The 13,430-nt window shown below is 41.7% G+C and overlaps 1 protein-coding gene across 5 annotated transcripts in view; it reads left to right on the forward strand.

The window, feature by feature from the left end:
* The window catches only part of PCBP3 (poly(rC) binding protein 3), a 215,770-nt gene that overhangs the window by 137,657 nt on the left and 64,683 nt on the right, over positions 1 to 13,430 (forward strand). The window lies entirely within an intron of this gene.

Below are 13,430 nucleotides of genomic sequence, written 5' to 3' on the forward strand. Positions count from 1 at the left end.
GAGCTCAGCTGTCTCAGCAGTGGTCTAAAGCCTGCCTCAGTTGTACCTTGAAAGTGGTGTACTCCACTCTTCTGGGTCTTCTGATAAGTGTCTTGGCACTCCTGATGGCAAGTGGGGAATTTGCCTAGGAACCTATCTATGGGTGGCAAATGGCTGTTCTGCTTGGCACCCCTGATTTCCCCAGGAGCCTCTTTATGGGGGGTCCTACTCTGCAGGTATGGCTATTCTGATCACATGTGCATATATCCTAGGTGTATCTTCTTGCCAGACATGTCTGCTCTGACCACATGTATAGATATCTTAAGTATATCTCCTTGATATGGAGTATGATTCCATTGGCAAAGGGAGAATGAGGTGGGGAGCAATTATTCAAACTGTCATAGATCACAGAAGAAAAAAGGATGTATGAGGTGATACTATTAAGTTGAACTCAAGACAGCACACTTGTACACTTTGATGATCATGTTACATTGTTCAGAACACAATGGGATGTTAGGCTAGCAGTGTTATGTTCATTTTTCCTTTTATTTCTAATCCATCTGGCCATGCATATTTTAATGCTTGCTCTTCTGTGCAAACATGATCTTTGTATCAATAGAAAATAGCCATTCTTGTTTGACTGACTCATTATTGCTGCTGATTCATGTGTGCTCTCATCTCTGGCATTTCTGTTAAAGTATATTGAACCTTGGAAATCGGTTTTTCATTTCTTTCTTTTTTTTAACTCGATTGTTAATCTACATCTTTTCCTCTACTTTCAGAGATAAGGTTTAGATTTTTTTCAAACTACCACTACAAGAGCAAGTGCTGGTAGTATAAATGAACAAAAAAAGATGTTCAGCTGCCTGCTGCATGCAACAAAAGCCATATTCATGAGGGCAGGTGCTGGTGCAAATGGAAAGAGATTTTATTCAGGTGCCATGCAACCTGAAAGAACAGCGAACTCCGTCTCAACAGCCATCTCCTTTTCCTGTTCAAGCCCTCTGTTCTTAATAGGGATAGGGAGAAGAGGATGATTTTTTCTATTCAATTATCTTGCTAGCTTTTGGTGCACTTGGGGCTCTTTCCATTCATCTCTCTAGCTTTTGGCATGCTCGAGCCCTAGCCATTCATATGCCTAGCTTTTGGTGTGCTTGGGAGCCTACCCATTCATATTTCTAGCTTTTGGTGGTGCTCAGTATAAGAACCTTCACCTTCCACCATCTTGGCCAGTGGGAGCGACTACCTGGCAGTCCAACTGATTGTCTGTGGAAAGAGTAGGTTGCTTATTGCCGGATGCCTGGATTGATTGTAGACAAACATGAGACTTAAAGAGGACTAGTCACCAGCTGGGGTTGTCTGGGGATGGGAGTTAGGGGCCATTCCATGTTCCTCTAAAACACAGGCAGGGATGGAGGAACACAAGGTGCAGAGATTGGAAAATTGTCCTTGCACAGTGCTTCTGGGAGCAGAGAGGTGAGAGGCAGATGGGAACATGACCAGGGCTGGGCCCCACAAGACTTTGTGTAGAGGCTGGATGGCCACTGCCACTGGGCCTGTGGCCTGCCTGTCTGTGCTTTCTGGCACTTGTGAAGAAGGAAAAAGAAATTCATGTTAGTTTTGCTGTCATACTTCAAACTGCAGAAGTTATGGCCATAGTGTGTAATAATGCTTAGTTAAGATTTAAAAGGCATTAAATTTGTGGGTAGAGGACATGAACTAAAAGTGTGTTCTGACTGATAGCATCATGTTGTTCTAGAAAACACTAAGCCTATATCAGGACTTCAGCAAGGGATGCCCTGAAACAGGTGAACCAAGACACTTACTGCAAGTAAGAGGTGGTCACACAGACTCAGAAGTAGGTAGGGACTAAAAAATATAGAAATTACTAGAGAGAGATCACATTCACATAACCTTTATTACAGTATATTGTTATTGTTCTATTTTATTGTTAGTTACTGTTGTTAATCTCTTACAGTGACTAATTTATAAATTAACCTTTATCATAAGTGTGTGTGTATAGGAGAAAATCTAGTATATGCAGTGTTTGGTGCTACCTGTGGTTTCAACCCCCTTGGGGTCTTGGGTGAGGAGTACTGTGTGTAAATATACCTCCTTTATAAAGAAGGCAGGTAGAACGAGAAAGACCGCCATCTGCAGGCCCCTGGGTGAGAGACAAAACCTGGGTAAGGGACACATTCTATGAGTCTTTCCAGAGTGCACTTTAGAAGGACTGCCATGAGACCACAGAGCTCTGCTGCCACTTAGTGGCCAGCCTTACCACCAAGGTAGCTCTTTCTACTCAGTTCTGGCTTCTCTGTTAAAGGAAAACCAAGAGCTTTTAACAATACCCAGATTGAAAGTACTTCCCATCTTGAGTTGGGAAGGTTCCATTGACCAATGTTCTTTGAGCTTCTTTGGAGACGACACTGCTCAGGTTGACACTGTTGCCCACATGATATTGAGGACACTTGTGTGGGGATAGCTAGTCAACAGGCTGAAGGGAATGTCCCATACCACCCTGTTCCCAGAGTGTGTGCCATAAGGGGGAATTAAAATGCCCCACTTGTTCTTTATCCAGCCACTTCTCTCCTGACAAAGAATCCTCATGTCCAGAGCTAGCAGGCTGTCCCTTACAGGTGAACTTGGTGGGTTTGATACTGTTAGAAACAGAACCTGCCTCAGAAAGAGTGTGTACTACATGCATGGCTTGTCCTTCCATCTCACTACTCTCTTCACTTGTCAGTGGGTGCTGAGTGTGCCCCCTGCTTTTTCTCCTTTCCAGCCACATTGTCCTGGGGCCTGGTCCTCAACTCTACTTGGGGCTGAGGCACTCAGTCTCATCTAGGCACACCTCTGGTAATATCTCCAATCCAGATCATTCTGAGCCCCTGCCTGAGTGTCCAGCTCCTGCTCATGCCCAGGAGGGATCCAGCCTCTCACTTTGCATGCCCAGGATTGACCTCTGGCTTCCTTGTGCTCACTGTCCACCTGCACCTCTACGCTGTCATCCATGGCTGTGCCGTGCCCTCAGTGCTTGCATCTAGAAGTGTTCTCTCATGGTCTTGCCTCTATGGAGTAGCCCCAGCACACCAGGCAACTCTCTTGGCCTCTGGTTTCTCCGTAGGTTTGATTGTACAGCCACCACACACATGTGCCACACATACCTATAAGCACACATATATACACGCACATGCAAACCAGAGCAGTTCAACACAGATATCTGTGGTCCAGGATCCCTGGTGATGTCTGTCCGTGTCACTGAGCAATGTTTGTTTGTCAGGAACAACAAACCATAATAACTCTTCTTTACCAATGACACATTTTTTAGTTTCCTGCTGCCTGAAAGATTGTGGGACCTGTCTTCTCCACAGTGTGAGCTTTCTGCTTAGTGTCCTATGTTTATTTTTAAGGTTGACTTCCTAGGGACTGTGCCTGTGTGGGCAAGTCTGTCTTCACCCACACCTCAGTCATGCTTAGACATGTGCGACAGGAAGGCTTCCACCCTTTGCCATAAGACACAAGATTCAATAGGTTTTCTAGAATAAATGCTTCTCAGTTTGTTATATGTTTTTGATTGATTTCCAGTGTCCTAAAATGATTTTTTGGACAGTTCTGTGTAATTTTATCATTGTTTTCGAGGGAGAGAATTTGCTGCACCCCCACTCTGCCTCCCAGAAGTCCTATTTCCCCCCTTATTTCTCTAGAACACTTTAGCCCATTCCAGAGAAGTCTGCACTGAACTGCAAATTAGTTTACAGAGCACCTGGGGTTTTCAAAACACTCAAATTCTTGCTCTACCATTTGGATCTCTGCTTTTTTTTGTACAGTATGTTGTTCTCCCAGGGCACTAAAGCAAACTGTAGCATAAAAGGTGCTTTCAGAGTCTTGTCCCGGGTCCTCACACTCAATCATGGAAGCAGAGGGCCACACTGTTGTGATGTTCCCTATGCCCTGTCATCAGGTTTGTCTCTTTAAAGCCACGCAGCTCTGAGCGGGCCTGGGATCACACAGTGAAACTATTCACTTCCACAACCAAGCCATGAGCTCTTACCCTCTCGTCCCAGCTTTGTCTTCAAGGCATGTGGGTGAGAGGGGGGATTTCTGAGGGGTACTGGTAGCAATGATGGTTTCTTACGATGAAATCCTAGGGTTGGCCCGAGGTTGGTCTGTTGCTTCATGATTTCACACCTGCCAAGGATTTCTCTCCTGTTCAGTCTGTTGTTTCAGCAAGAATGTAGAACCTGTGTATGTAGGAGAGGCCCCAAGAAATTTGCACAGGACTTAGGGGCTATCAAAAGAGATGGGACTTTCAATAGCAGTAGAGGTCTGAACTTCCTGAAGAGCCCCCCTCATGGTGATGTATATGGCGTCTGAGTACAATTGCTTTGGAAAGGAATGTGTTTCTCCTGGAGCAGAGGTTTGTAAACCTCCAAGCCCTTCATTTCACAGGTGGGCAACTGAAGAGAAGACACACCTGGTCCCTGAGGTCAGGCCAGCATCCCTCAGTCCTGTGGTCCAGCAAGCAGCCTGCATGCCCCACCTGGAGCCACACGGTGGATCCTGGGCAGCTTTACAAATACGAGCCCTGAGCCTTGCCTCAGTGCTCATTGATATGATTCTTATGGGGTCTCCCAGAAGACTGAACACACCCCAGGAGGCTCTGAAGTGGAGAGCAAGTCCCTTCAGAGTCTAGATGAAAATGCTTTGTGGGGCGAGTTCCCTGGGATACCAATTCCTTGGGACTGCAGCCACTCCTCTGGTTTGGCTACTTCAGTTGAGCCTCTTGTGGGTGACAAACCCTCAAGGAGTTAAGAGTATAGGACATCAAGGGCAGGAGGGCACTAACTGCTCACTTTCCTGTTGGTGGGGCACCCAAGGCCAGCAGGGCACGCTGCCCTTTAGAGAGCCCATATGTAGGGGGGCATCCTGGTCCATTTGGATAGACTGCCAGCTCAGTGTCACTGGACAAGAGTACTTGAGGGTGTGGCCTGTTTGGGGAAAGGGAGTGGGAGGTGCCTTATCTTATTCTTCAGAGCTATGCAGACCATTCCTATGTGTACATTTGTATTCATATTTCAGTAGGACTTTCAGAAGGAAGACTGAAATGGCAGGAACTGGAAGGAGGGAAAGCTCAGACCCCTTACCTCACCTTGTCTGAGTCACCTTGACTGAAGCAGCCAGTTGAGGGTGTCTGCTCAGGCCTCCATCAGACATGACAGTGAGGTCATTTCAACAGCAGAATCAGCAGTGGGATGTAGGGATGCGTGTGGAATCTTCCATTTCACAACAACACTCTGACCTTGCCAGAGGAATAGACTCAAATGTGGGGTTGTTTGGGGTTTTTTTTTCATATTTTAACCACTAGTATTAAGATATGGTTACTTCCAAATTACTAGCTATGAAACAAATATATACAACATAAGACAGGAAAAAAAAAATGAGAATGAGACAAGTCCCAGCATCATCAGTTACAGCAACCTATCCAAACAGTTGAACTTTGCTGGGCAAAGACAGACAAGTAAGCTACTGAATGGCACTGTGGGTAAGCAAAAGAAGAAAATGTTGGAGCATCCCAACTGATGGCACTTCCATAATGTCCTTTAGATATAGACTCGTCTATGGGGATGCAAAGTGGGGCCATAGGCTTCTGCTTCCAGGATGACAGAGTGGAGGTACTTTCCTGTTCCTCCAACTGAGTGCCATTAAAACCCTGGGCATTACATGGAAAACAAAGACGGAATTCTCTTAAAAGGAGAGACAAAGACTCTCCACTTAAGAGTCTTTAGGTCTCCCTCATTACCAACTGAAAGTGTTATGTTAGCAGTTTGGATGGAGGGTGCTGTGAACTGATTTGTGTCCTCCAAAATTCATAGGCTGAAGCCCTAACTTCCACTGTGGCTATTTGGAGGTAGGGCCTTTAAGGAGGTAAATGAGGCCATTAGGGTAGGCCCTACTTCAATCTGACTGGCATCCCTATGAGAAGAGGAGGTCAGGGACACCAGTCAGATTTGAATAGGGCCAATTACAGAGGGACAATCATATGAGGACACAGGGAGGAGATGGCTATCTACATGCCAAGAAGAGAGGCCTCAGAGGAATTAGCCTTATGATACTTTGATCTTGGATATCCAGCCTCCAGGACTGTTAGACAGTAAACTTCTTTTGTGTAAGATACCATACTGTGCTTTTTTGCTATGGCCACCCAAGCTGACTGCAGGTGTGTTGGCCACATCCTTAATTAGATCCTTGTCATGAAGTTGAATTTTAACAAGTATTTGTCACTCAAATGTGTTCTCACTCAGTTTTATCCTCAGTTGCTCTGGTCCTCAGAGCATGGCTTGTGGATTCTTTCTGGGGACTGCAAGGTCAAAAATTAGTTTCCATAGTATTGCTGCATTGTGACTTTCCCTTCTCATTGTGTGCCGTATAAGCCAATGGCAGTTTAAACTGCTGCCTGAGCACCATTCAGGGCATGACCCCAGGCTCCTCTAGTGGTTGCTGTGTTCCTAGCTAGACTTACTCATGATTAAAAGAAAGCTCTAGCCACACTTGATGATGGCTTTGATGAAGAGTAGAAGCATTCCTTGTATCAGATCGTGAGCCTTCAGCATTGTGAGTGACAGGGAGTTCTGCTGGTCCTTGAGCACAGGGCCATCCAGAAAGCACACCTGTGCAGCTGGTGAGCAGGAGGCCACACCCATCAGGGACACTGCTTCCACTTGGTGGAATGACTGGCTAACAGCTGTTGGACTTGGGTATTTGACCAATATTTTCTCAGAAAGGACTGACATTAGCCTGTCACTTCAGGGGAAACAACTGAGGGTTTTGTTGCCCCAATGACCTTTGAGCTCAAAAGTTAAAATTTTCCAGAACTTTTATCTGCTATTACCTACAGATCCAGAATATCTCAAGACTTTCCCGATGAGTTCGGTGGTAATATAACGAATGTGATGTTTACTATTGTTTAGTAAAATGTGTAACACGTGGAGATTGGCATAAGTGAGGGAACCAGTATTTTCCAATGACCAATATATGATGTCATAAAAACCATGTCTTGGTAAAAGGTATATTCAAGGTTTAGGTGGACCAACGCCTTTTAAAATGTAATAGTTTAGAAAGATCATTGATGTGGTTTTCCTGTGGTTTCAGAGTGCACTCTGCAACTAGCCTTTAAGAAATCACCACTGTTGAGTTTTGGTGTTGTGGCAAAGAAGATTGTCCCTAACCATCTGAAAAGGCCATGGAAGTCTCTCTCCCTTTTTCAACTACATGTCCATTTGAGGCTAATTGTCTTCACATACTTCAACCCAAACACTCATATCACAACAGATAAAATGCAGAAGCAGGTATGGTAACCGTACTGTCTTCTATTAAGACTTCTATTACCAGTGCCATACTTCCTCACTAGTTTTTGGAAAATACTGGTCATAAAATACTACTTATGTTAACTTGTATTGGGTTTGTTATTGTTATTTTTAAATTATTACATAAAATATTTAAAATTCCTCAGTTTTCATTTCTAGTAAGGTAAGTAGTGATAGAACCCACACAAACAAAAGCATTTTGGTGTCCCCAGTGATTTTTAAGAGAGTAAAGGGGTCTTGAGATCAAAAGTTCTGAGGGTGTCTGCCCTCCTGGCTGTAGGGAAGCTGCACCATCCGCCCTCCAGTCCTCCCATCAGGTTCTTCCATCTGTGCTGCCACCAGCCCATGCTCTGTTCTCTCCTGGCTCCTTCTCCTTTGTGTACCTTCTTCAGTATGGCCCCTCGAAATGAAAGCACCCTCCTAACTGTCAGGAAACTGTCTGCTCCTGCTCTGGCAGGCAGTAATTGTAGCTTTTGTGACTGTTGTCCCAACCTCTGATGTCATTTTCCAGCCCACTGTATGGAGGCCCCATCCCCCCACTGGCTTTCATACTGTCAGCATGACCTAGATCTCTGTGGCTTGCACATGTCACACCCATCAGTCTCAGGTCAGTTGAAGTCCTGCTGTACATCTTGAAGACACTTGTCACCTGAGCAATGAATCAATCTGTGCCACCTGTGCCCACATTCGGTTGGGTAGAGCAAGTGCTTGGCCATGCATGCACACTGTGGTCTAGGGAAGTTTGGCCCAGAGAGGAATTGAGAACATTGTTGAATGTTTCACAGACCCTCTGACCTTTGTTCGGCACAGTGTTAGCTTAGCTTGTAGATATGGTAAATTATATTGAATGATTTTTGATGTGGAGCCAGTCTTGCACACCTGGATAAATCCTACTTGGTCATGGCATTCTCTTACACATCGTTGGGTTTGTTTTGTTCATTTAAATTTTAAAAACATTTGTGTCTCTGTTCATGAGACAGATTGACCTATAGTTTTCTTTTTCTGTACTCTCTGTATCTCTGGTTTTGATATCAGTGAGAGGAGCCTCACAAAATGAGTAGGACCATATTCTACTTCCTCTAAAAGATTGTTTAAGATTGGTGCTCACTCTTCTGTAAATGTTTGTTGAAATTCTCCAGTAAAGCTATCTGGGCCTGGAGACTTGTTTTTCTGGAACTTTTTATTATAAATGCAATTTCTTTAATGACTATAGGGATATGGAGATTGTTTATTTCATTTTGATTGACTTTTTGTAGTATTTAGGTTGTTCTTCTCCTCTCTTTCTCTGTTATGAACATAAGCATGTTAATAAATGCTCTTTGAAGCATTTTTGTGATGGGTGTTTTACCGTATTTGTCAAAGAATTCTAATATCTGTGTCCTCTCAGTGTTCAGCATTTGTTGATTGTTTTTCTCTTTCATGTTTCTTTTATATTTACTGTTCAGAGTTTTAGTAGACTCAGCAGGAAGACTAGGGAGAAATGTGTCTCCTTTATCTTGTCCAGAAACAGGAGCCCTTGTCTTCCTCTAAATTATTATATCATCTGTACCTTCTGGGTTATTTTTCCCAATCAATGTCATCAGCAGTTTGTGTATTTTTAGACCCTTTTTTTTAAGAAGTAAATTTTGTATTTGTCCATTTCCTCAATTGGCTCTTGTTTCTTTTATGATTTATTCTTTATTATTACCTTCTTTCTACTTTCTGTGGGTATTTTTGTTATTTTTCTAACTTCTTGAATTGGACTTTTTTCTCACTAATTTTTGCCTTTCTTTATTCATAATATATGCTTTTAAAGCTGTTACTTTTCCTGTGAGCTTTCTCTTAGCTGCTTACCTCAAATTCAGACATAGAGTAATTTTGTTATTGTTGCGGTCTAATTATTTTCTAATTTCATTATTATGTTGTGCTGCTTATTTCTTATTGAGAATCATGGAAAAAGATGTTCTGTCTAGGGGGATTACAAAGTTATCTTTTGCTAATGATTTCTAATTTAATTGCCCAGTGGGTGGAAAGCCTTGTCTGTTGATTTCCTGTCTTTCATTTGTTGAAACTTGCACAGTGAGTCAGAACATAGTCAATTTTTTGTTGTTCTCTGAGAGTTGGAGGAGGAATAACCTCTAAATGGCAGGTGCCGCATTTTACACACACACACACACACTATCATGTTTGTGTGTTTTCATGTATTCTGCCTCTTCATTACATTGTCACTAGATCATGTGAACTGTAACAGAATGGCATGTTGGCATCTTCTGCTGGATGGGCCATTTGCTGATTTGGCTTGGGTGTTGCTCATCAGACTGAATTCCCAGCCACTGCATACTTCCTCAGTGCACATACAGTGAGTGATATTATCTCTTGGCTGGACTATTGCTTTATTTCTTAAATTCTCTTCTGGCTTCTTCTCCTGTCCCTCTTTGTCTTCAGTCTGTTTTCCACACCAGCAACGAAGTTGCTTGTGTTAAAATACCATGATTCATCATGCTTATTTTTACTCCCTCCAAACCTCCTCAGAACCTGGTTTCCTGCAGATTCCACCTGCACTCATTCTTAAAATGGCCTAAAATACCCGACCCAACGCGGTCCCTCTCTATCTCCACACCATACTCAGCTGCCCTCCCCTCACTCACCCTCTCCTGGCAAGACCAGGGTGTATGGGAAGACAAAGGGACTAGTCCTTTGAGGCTGATTTGTCATGGCGGCCTTTTCAACAAGGTGTTTAAAACCGTGGCTTCTCCTGTTCCTAAGTGGGTCATGTAGTGAAGGAGGGCTATAATGGTGAGGAAAGGCGTCATGTCTCTCATTCAATCTGTCTCCCTTCCTAAAACAAGTTTAGTTTTGAAAAGCAAACATCAGAGCCTTTCCTCTCTTGAGTTTTTATTATTACTTCATCAACTGCACAGGGTACCTAGTGGCCCTGGCTCCTTGGCACATGTTGGTGATGTAAGAACTGAGGTATTTCATGAATGTGTCTGTCACATCACTGCCCAGATTGCTGGTCTTGTGGTATTCCTTACCCATTTAGTGACATAAGGCTATTTATAGTTAACAAACTAGTTTCCTTTGGATGTTTCTAAAACAATGTAAATTGTCCTTTGGTTAAAGTTCATTAAGTTCTGGCTTGATTACATTGGTATCAGAGATTTCTGTCTGTACTGTTTCTGTTGTATAGAATTTACTGAGGGAATAATCCTTGTCTGCTGGCATTCTGAGAACCTCTTAGGGAGAAGGGGGTAAGAGGTTTCATTGTTTGTCTTGTTTTCTAACGCCGTGGTTTTAATTTCAGCATTTCCCTATCTTCAGAACTGCTAGTTGTCATACCCTGAATGGGTAACCGTCTTCAGGTGTCCACTGGAAGAGAAGAGTACTTATCTACTGATTAGGATTTCTCAGGGCCTAAAGCTTCCTTACAGAAAATGTAAATTATGATTTCTGTTTCTACTCTCTGACCTCTGTGTCTTACATTGAGAGACATGTGTCAGCCTTCTAGAATCTGTGGTGTGAACCAGAGTTACCTAGTGGCTTCTTTCATCCACTGCCCAGATTCCAGAGTTCTGTTGACAACTTTGTTGGTTGTTCTTGATTCTCCTGATTTCTTAGTGCTTGTGAGTCTGTGCCATTTTATCTTGTGTCATTTTAGTGCAGTTTCTGTGAGGTGGAGATAAACACATGTTAATTTTGCCATGTTTAATGGGAGGTTTATTCCATTGCTTTAAAAAAAATTTTAAGTTTTTATTACCTTTTTTTAGTTGAATATTATTCACATACCATAAAATTCACACCTTTAAAGTGTACATTTTAGTAGTTTCTAGAATATTTACAAAGTTGTACACCCATCACCACTATCTAATTACAAGTACATTCATCACCCAGAAGGAAACCTAATGCTCGTTATTAGGCATTCCCATTCCCCTCTTTACTCAGCTTTTGGAACCACTGGACTACTTTTTGTCTCTGAATTGCCTGTTCTGCACATTTTATATAAGTGGGATGAGATAGTACTTGGCTTTCTGTGTCTGGCTTCCTTCCCTCAGCATACTGTTTTGCAGGTTCATCCATGTTGCATCTATCAGTTCTTCATTTCTTTTTTTTTGTGGCTAAATAATATTTCATTGTATGAATATGTCACATTTTGTTTACTTATCAATTGGTAGATACTTGGGTTTTTCCACATTTTGGCAATTATGAATGATGCTGCTGTGAACATTCATGTACAAGTTTTTGTATGAACATGTCTTCAGTTCTCATCATTATATACTGAGGAGTAGAATTGCTACATCATATGGTAACTCTGTTTAATTTTTATGGTACTTCCAGACTGTTTTCCAAAGTGGCTATACCATTTTATATTTGTACCAGCAATGTATGGTAATTCTAGTTTCTCCATATCCTTGCTGACACATTATTTTCTGTTTTTTTCCTCCTCTTCCTCCTCTTCCTCCTCCTCCCCCTCTTCTTTTCCTTCTCCTTTCTTCCTACTACTTCTATTATTGCCATCCTAAGTGGGTGTGAAGTGGTCTTTCATTGTGGTTTTGATTTGCATTTTTCTAATGACTAATGATGTTTCATGTGCTTATTGGCCATTTGTATATCTTCCTTAGAGAGATATGGATTCAAATCCTTTGCACATTTTTTGTTGTTTTTTTAAAATTGTTGAATTGTGAGAGTTCTCTATGCAGTCTGGATATTGATCCCTTCTCAGATATATGATTTACAAATGTTTTTTCCTATTCTGTGGATTACATTTTCTAATTAGTGCCCTTTGATACGTAAAAGTTTTTAATTTTGAGGAAGTCTAATTCATCTGTATTTTTGCTTGTCTGTGCATTGTGTCATATCCATGAAATCATTGACAAATTCAATCTCGTAAAGATTTTTTCAATGTTTTCTTCTAAAAGTTTTATAAGTTTAGCTCAAAAGTCTAGGTCTTTCATCCATTCTTAGTTAATTTTTGTATATGGTGTAACGTAAGGGTCCAAGTTCATTCTTTTGCATGTGGATACCCAGCTTTTCCAGCACTGTATGTTACAAAGACTGTTCTTTCCTCTTTGAATTGTCTTAGCCCCCTGTTAAGAAGTCTTCCGTTGTTTTCTGGTGAATTCTCACTCATTGACTTTAAGCCTAACTCAACAATCAAGACCTCTCTGATCCTCTGATCAGTAACACATTAAACCTTTGACTACACTTGTATGTGACTGTCTTCCCAAGGGAATGCTGTGTGTGCCCATATGAAAGGGAGGTTTTACTCAATGTTATCTTACATGGAATTTCCTTACATGTGGTATTTTCTCACATTCCATGTTGCACCTCAACATATTATATGGATAAGACATGTTAGCTTGAGACAAATTCAGTCATTGCTGTTGTTTATTGCCTGAAGTGGTTACCTGATTGACTCACAGAAAGGCAAAGACATTTAGCATAGGTTTCTAGTTATTTTTGGTGCTATGATCTCACAATTCCAAATGTTGGGACACTGTTGTGAACAAACCTTTTAAGATGTCTAAAGCAATAATTTGTAAAGGTCATAAATATACACCTATGGGATAGATTGAAAAACACAGCAAAGAGGGTGATTTTATAAAAATGGGTACTTGTGACTGGGGATTAAATTTCCAGTTTGAGCTACAAATGTGAATCCAAAGTGTAGAAAGTCAAGAAACTTAGACCAGAGCAAAAGTGATGCACTCTAGAAAAACATCAGATGGTACAGAAGGCAGCTGTATTTAGACAAAATTGCATACTGAAATGGAAGAGTTTGAATTAAATTATTATATTAGGCCTGAAAGTGAAAACCAGCTATGTGCTTAAATTAATATATAATTTCATAAATGTTATTTTAAAATCAGTATAAATACATATAAAATATATTAAATATTGTAAGTACAAAGTTGAGTGTTTTATTTACATTCCCAAAAGTTTGCACAGTTTTACCAAAAAACTTCTTTTGGACTTCTCATTTATAAAACAGAAGCCTCCTCATGTTTCAAGCTGCCTCATTAGGGTTGTACCTGAATACTTACAACACATTTGCTGCTCTATTGAATGCAAGAAAGCCATTCTCTTAAACCTAGTGGGCAGGGTCAT

The sequence above is a fragment of the Pteronotus mesoamericanus genome, unplaced genomic scaffold, assembly GCF_021234165.1.
Source record: "Pteronotus mesoamericanus isolate MK-2021 breed Mesoamerican mustached bat unplaced genomic scaffold, CSHL_Meso_final contig_116, whole genome shotgun sequence".
NCBI classification, from domain to species: Eukaryota; Metazoa; Chordata; class Mammalia; order Chiroptera; family Mormoopidae; genus Pteronotus; species Pteronotus mesoamericanus.